We start from the raw sequence: 5,854 nt of genomic DNA on the forward strand, positions 1-5,854 counted from the left end.
ACAGCTTTCTCTTTTTTAAGTTAAAGCGTTTCAACATTCCTCAGAATGTAAAGACAGATAAGCGGTATGAAAACCTTCCAGCTGTGTTTTCCTCTGTCGTTGTTGCTGCAGCGGTCTGTGTGACGGCGGGAGCAGAGGGCTCTGTGAGCGGGCGGCTGGCCGGCCTCACACGCTCCTCCCGCGGGTTGGCACAGGCTTCCCCCGCAGCCACTTGTGGAGCTCCTCAACTCCGAAAATATTCAAGAACATTTTTGTTCAGCCATCACTTCTTGCCAACTGTCAATATCCGAAATCTACACAGCTGATTTCTCACCTCAAAACTTCTCAGAAGTGGATTTATTGATGAAATTCCATACGAAAACTGTAAAATATAAAACTTTCTGTTCCTGGCCTCTATCTGGCGCACACAATGATGATGCAGTGAATAGTGACGATTCTCTCTCACCAGTCAGCAGTCTGTTGTGTTTTCACCGTTAAATGTTAGTATCCCTCAGCTCGCTTGGAACCTCTATGGAGGTGAGGTGATACGAAAAAAAGTACCTGGAAGCAGGTACAGGTGCAACATTTCTACAGTGGAAACCCAAACAAAGGCGAGTCGAGCTAAAGGGCCTCCACTCAGACTAGCTTGGTTTGAGGGCGTGCCTGACCCCGCTAGCTGCTTGGCAAGCTTTATGACGCGTTTTCATTGTGACGTCACAAGTAAAGGAAGTGAAGGGCTGGACTACAAACCAGCTGTTTTCAAGTGGTTCAGAGCAGAGCTTTCTGTGGGAGATGGGAACTCCCTTTGGGCTGGACTTTGGGCTTTTTCAGTTTGCAAACCTGTTACATGCACAGAAAAGATATATAACTCAATAAAGGAGAGGGAAAAAGCCTAAACGCATAATACCACCTCTTTAATATGTCCAACCTTATGCTGCAGTTGAGCTTCTGCAACAGATGAAAGGCAAACACTTATGAGCAAGAGGATGACTCACACCGTGTGGCAGTTGTTTTCCACAGGTGCAGGTACATTTTCTCAAACATAGCAGGTGGTTTACTGAAAATGTGAAGGGCAAACAGAGTGGGCGCCCACCATCTCTCCTGTTTGCCTGAATTTTAACAATTTTATTTCTTGTATTTACTTACTATACTTACCTTACATGTACCAAAATCTGTGTAACTATATAACCAGTCCATGTTTTAAATATCAAAGGTCTATTTCTTGGTCTCCTGCTTTTACGCTTTAGGTTTTAAACTGATGCTGTTATCCAGAGCTCCACAAGCTGCACAACAGGACATGCTTTTGCCTTTACTTTGCCAAGTTTACAGCCAAACAATTAAAGGTAGTACAACTGCCAAGGCAATATTTCTCTTACAATACTCCCATGATCTCAGTATAATATTTTAAAAGATGTTAGAGGTGAGCTTTTTAGAAACATTCGAATGAAAAGCAGAGAGGGGATCTGATTGTTTCAAGGCGACATGAGGTAATTGCTGAAAAGATGACTTTTTAGGTAGGAAGCAACTGCTGTTCTGATCACAGTAGGACAGTTATTCCACCACCAGGGAGCCAAGAAGGAGCAGACACATTATTAGCTATCTAATAGTGCCATTTCTTCTTTGGGCTAAGATTCCAATAGTTCTCTCTGAGCCTCGCAAGACAGATGCTCTATCTTTATTTTGGCGGCCTGAGCTCTAACATAAATAATGGCCTTTAAGTGCAGCTCAATTGTTGTAATAATTTAGACCAAATGCAGTGAGAATGAGTTTTTTACAGAAATAATGGTGAAGCTCTAAAGGGCCTCAAAACCTGGGTAGGCGGTGTAGCTGCAGAGAGCTGAAGGGAAGAAGCATTAATCAGCCAGCTGTTAAAGTATGTAACTGTCTGTGCTGTTAGACATTTGAATGTATTTGTGGGTGTGTGGTACAGCAGCAGATTGTGTTTTGCTGTTAAACATAGCTTGCGATAATCAATATGTTTGTGACCATACATGTTATTGTCCATCATGTCTGCATGGCTTTAGATTACTGCATATAGTGTGTGCACACAGTAGAGCGGCAAAGATCAGTTGAATTAATCATCTTGATGATCAACAGAAATTTATCTGCAGCAATTTTCATAATTGATTAATCATTTTGAGTTTGAGTTTTCCTCCAATTTCAAATGGGAATATCTGCTGGTTTCCTTTGTCCCCTACGAATGCTCATACAAAACAAGACATTTGAAGATGTTGCTTTGGGAAAGGTAACGGTCATTTACATTCTTCTTTTTAAAATTGAGAATATAATCAACAAATTAATCAATAATGACAATAACTGTTGCAGCCCTAAAAATGTTACAAACAGGGCTGCAACTAACAGTTATTTTTATGATCTATTAATGTACCAATTATCCTCTCAATTATTTGTTTATTTACTTTACAAATTGTGCAAAAATGTTCATTACACTTTCCCAAAGCACAAAATGACTTCCTCAGTCTATCTCTTAACATATCTCCATCCTTACCAGAAAGTATCAAAGTCTCAGTTCTTAACATATTTCCAGCTGCCACAGTGTTGATAAGTACCTGCCAGTAACCAGCAGGGGGCGCCAGTTTACTGGCTGACTGGGCTCTTAGTGCCTCACCCTGAATGTAAATCTCAAGTTTCTCTCTAACACTTGATGAGAGGTTGCTTATAGCATAAGTTTGAGAACAGGATCAGGTTTTAAACCCAGACATACATTCAGTTTAGGTTTTATATTGAAACCACACCTGCATTAGGAGAAAAATAAACAAAGAAAGCTAATTGCTGAAGTTTTACGATGTACAGGTTTGTATATACTAGCCAAACGAAGGTTGAATCAGTAATTATTATATTTAATGACCATATAACACATCCCATTTATTAAATTTAAAAAGTGTACATTGGGCTTAAAGTGGTATTGTTGGCGTTAATGTGAGCCTCAATCAGTTGTCTGCCGGAGCTGTCACCAGCAGATAGTGTTAAAGCAGCTGTGGGAAAACAGAAGTGAGCAGAAGAGGTCATGAATCTTCTTTAGCTCCCAATAGTGTTGGCTCACTGACCGAGTGATGTGACATCAAAGAGAACCCCTGTCTTCAAATGAACTTGTTGCCTTCACTGATACTGGTTTAGCTTGGCCAGCTGTTTCAACTGTGTGTGTGTGTGTGTGACTGAGTTTTGGTTTTTGGTGTGTGTGTCTGTCATACTGAAATGTTAATTGTAAACAAAAACACCAATGTGTTTGCCTGTTGTACTCCATTTACAAATTATTTATATGTACATTACTTTTGGTAATTTCTTAAAGTATATTAGTGTTATAGATTGTTTTTTATACCTTCCAGGAAATCAGTTTCCATTCATTTTCTTTATTTACTTAATATAACGGGCTTCTTTATTAGTTTGATATTTTTGATAGACCAAACAATAATAATCGATGAATTGAAATAGCTAATTGTTAGCTGCAGCCCTACATGAGAGGGAATTGTCACTGTTAACATCATGTGTGCATTAATTGTTGTCAAAGTGACTTTATCTCAGCTTGTTGATGGTTGTAAGAGCTTGTTTAGAAAGAAAAAATACCTAAAATATTGCAGCGTACTTTGGCAAAACGTCACCAGTAATGTTAAAACGGGGGTAGGCAATCTATTTCTATTATATTTATTGAAATTCTCTTTACATCCTACAGCCAAACATGGCTTCTGTCCGTGCACTCATTGCACATGAAAATGTGTTTTGGGGGAGTGGCTTTGGCGGGAGGCCAGAAGGGAGGTGGTGGGATTTTTGCTGTTTCATACTTTTAAAATCTCTTGCTAGTTTCTTGTGATTTGCAGTAAATGAGTAAACCATTCAATATACTGCAAAATTACTGTTCTCAGACAGAAACCAAGTTTGGAATCTCAGAACAGTAAAAGCTATAAAATGTATAATAAAATGTGGGAATGGGAGAATTTTTTTTTTTGTATCCAAGTGAGTCACACCCATTGGAAAAACATAAAATAATATCTTAAAAAGCCTGCAGCATGAGCTCTGACATCTTGAGAAAGATTGTTATTGGCAGCTGAAAGAGAGGTTTTAGTTAGGCTATTAAACATGCAGGAGTTTGGTCTAATTTGAGAACCTAAGCTAAAGTATTCTGCGAACAAATGAAACAGGCATTTTCTCAAACGCTGCGAAAGGAAACAGTTGTCTAATAAAATGCATCCCTTTGGTTTTAAATACTGGAACGTGTTAGGGAAACAATTCTTCTTTTCAAATGCACAATATTTACATATTTGGAATGCAATGTTGTAAATACAAGAATTTAAGATTAGAATTAACAAAATCAGCGGAAGTTTGTACTTGTTGATGCTTCTTAATAAGGTCAATATCACTTTAACAAGTGCACTGCCTGACTTCACTTCGGTCCAGACTGACCATGTGTTGGGGGGCCTGCAGGGTGTTTGAGCATTCCAGTAAGAGCAACGTCCTTCCAATATCTTCTTGGTATTACTCTTTCTTTATGGGATCTGTATTCCTGCTAACTTTGATCTCTCTACTTTACCATCAGTCTTTCTCCCACCCATTCTCACCTCACCCCTCTCCTTCCTTTCCTCCTTTCTCTCTCTCTTCCCATCTCTTGTGTTGGTTGTCTTTCCGTGTCAGAGACTAAGCAAACAGAGTCGTGTGTGAGCAGCCTCATAACTCCACGTTCCTGAGAGACTGGGAGCTCTCAGACGAGCACAGCTGTGTCTTCATTTGTCGGCCATGTTCGGCATTCTCCAGATATCTCCAGTAGGCTCCTGGGCTTTTTCTGTGTTCTGGTTTGATCTTGTGGCCTGTGAGAGGCTGCGTGGAATGGAAGCAAAGTGAGACACTTTTTCAGGTACAGTTACGAGGTACATGGATAAATGACACGTGACTCAAGAAAAGGTATTGTATATTGTCAGTAGGGCTGGGCGATACGGTAGAAATCAGTCACATATTTCCAATATCAACAAATCACATGTAGGGCTGCAACTAACATTTCTTTTCATTATCATTGATTGTTAGGTCTATAATATGTCAGAAAATAGTATACACTGTCCTACACAGCATCCTAGAACCCAGGGTGACATCTTCAAATATCTTGTTTTGTTTGACCTACAGTCCGAAACACAAAGATGTTGGCGGGACTTTTTCGTATAAGTGAACGTCCGTTGCATTCAGTCACTTGCCAAATGAGTTCACACAACGCTGATTAAGTTACCGCCTGGTAAATCTTTTTTTACAGTATATCGGACGTCTGTGGCGACATTCCCACACTGGCAAACCGGTAGGGATGTGTTTTATGCAAATCGGCAGTGATTTTTTTGCCATAGCTGAAGGGGGAAGCTACAGTAGCGACGGCAGTAACTCATGATGGCAGTGCCTTAATGCCTTAAACACATATTGACAGTATTGTGTAATTACTGTCACTATCAGTTCCACACTACAGTTTTAATATCATAAGAGACTGAGAAAACCATCAAATCTTCCTATTTGAGAAGTTAAAACCGGTGAATTTTTGGCAACTTTGCTTGAAAATGCCCTATTTTTTGTTGCTCAGTTAATCGATTCATTGACTAATCATTTCAGCTCAAAAATTGTTGTTGAATTCACAGACTTATAGTCCACTGTTAAGCATTACAGCAGACAAAACAATTCACATGTAAAAAAAGAAATTCCTCATCAGACTTTACTTAATTGCTTTTAATAGTTTACAATAAAACAATAACCACTAAAAATGGATTCCACTGAAAATCAATAAACGAGAATTTAGGGCTGTACTTGCATTTTTTTCATTATCATTTCATCTAGTGAATCTTTTCTTCATTAATTGCATAATTATTTGGTCCATAAAATGTCAGAAAATTGT

This window comes from Micropterus dolomieu, linkage group LG21 (genome assembly GCF_021292245.1).
Source record: "Micropterus dolomieu isolate WLL.071019.BEF.003 ecotype Adirondacks linkage group LG21, ASM2129224v1, whole genome shotgun sequence".
Lineage (NCBI taxonomy): Eukaryota > Metazoa > Chordata > Actinopteri > Centrarchiformes > Centrarchidae > Micropterus > Micropterus dolomieu.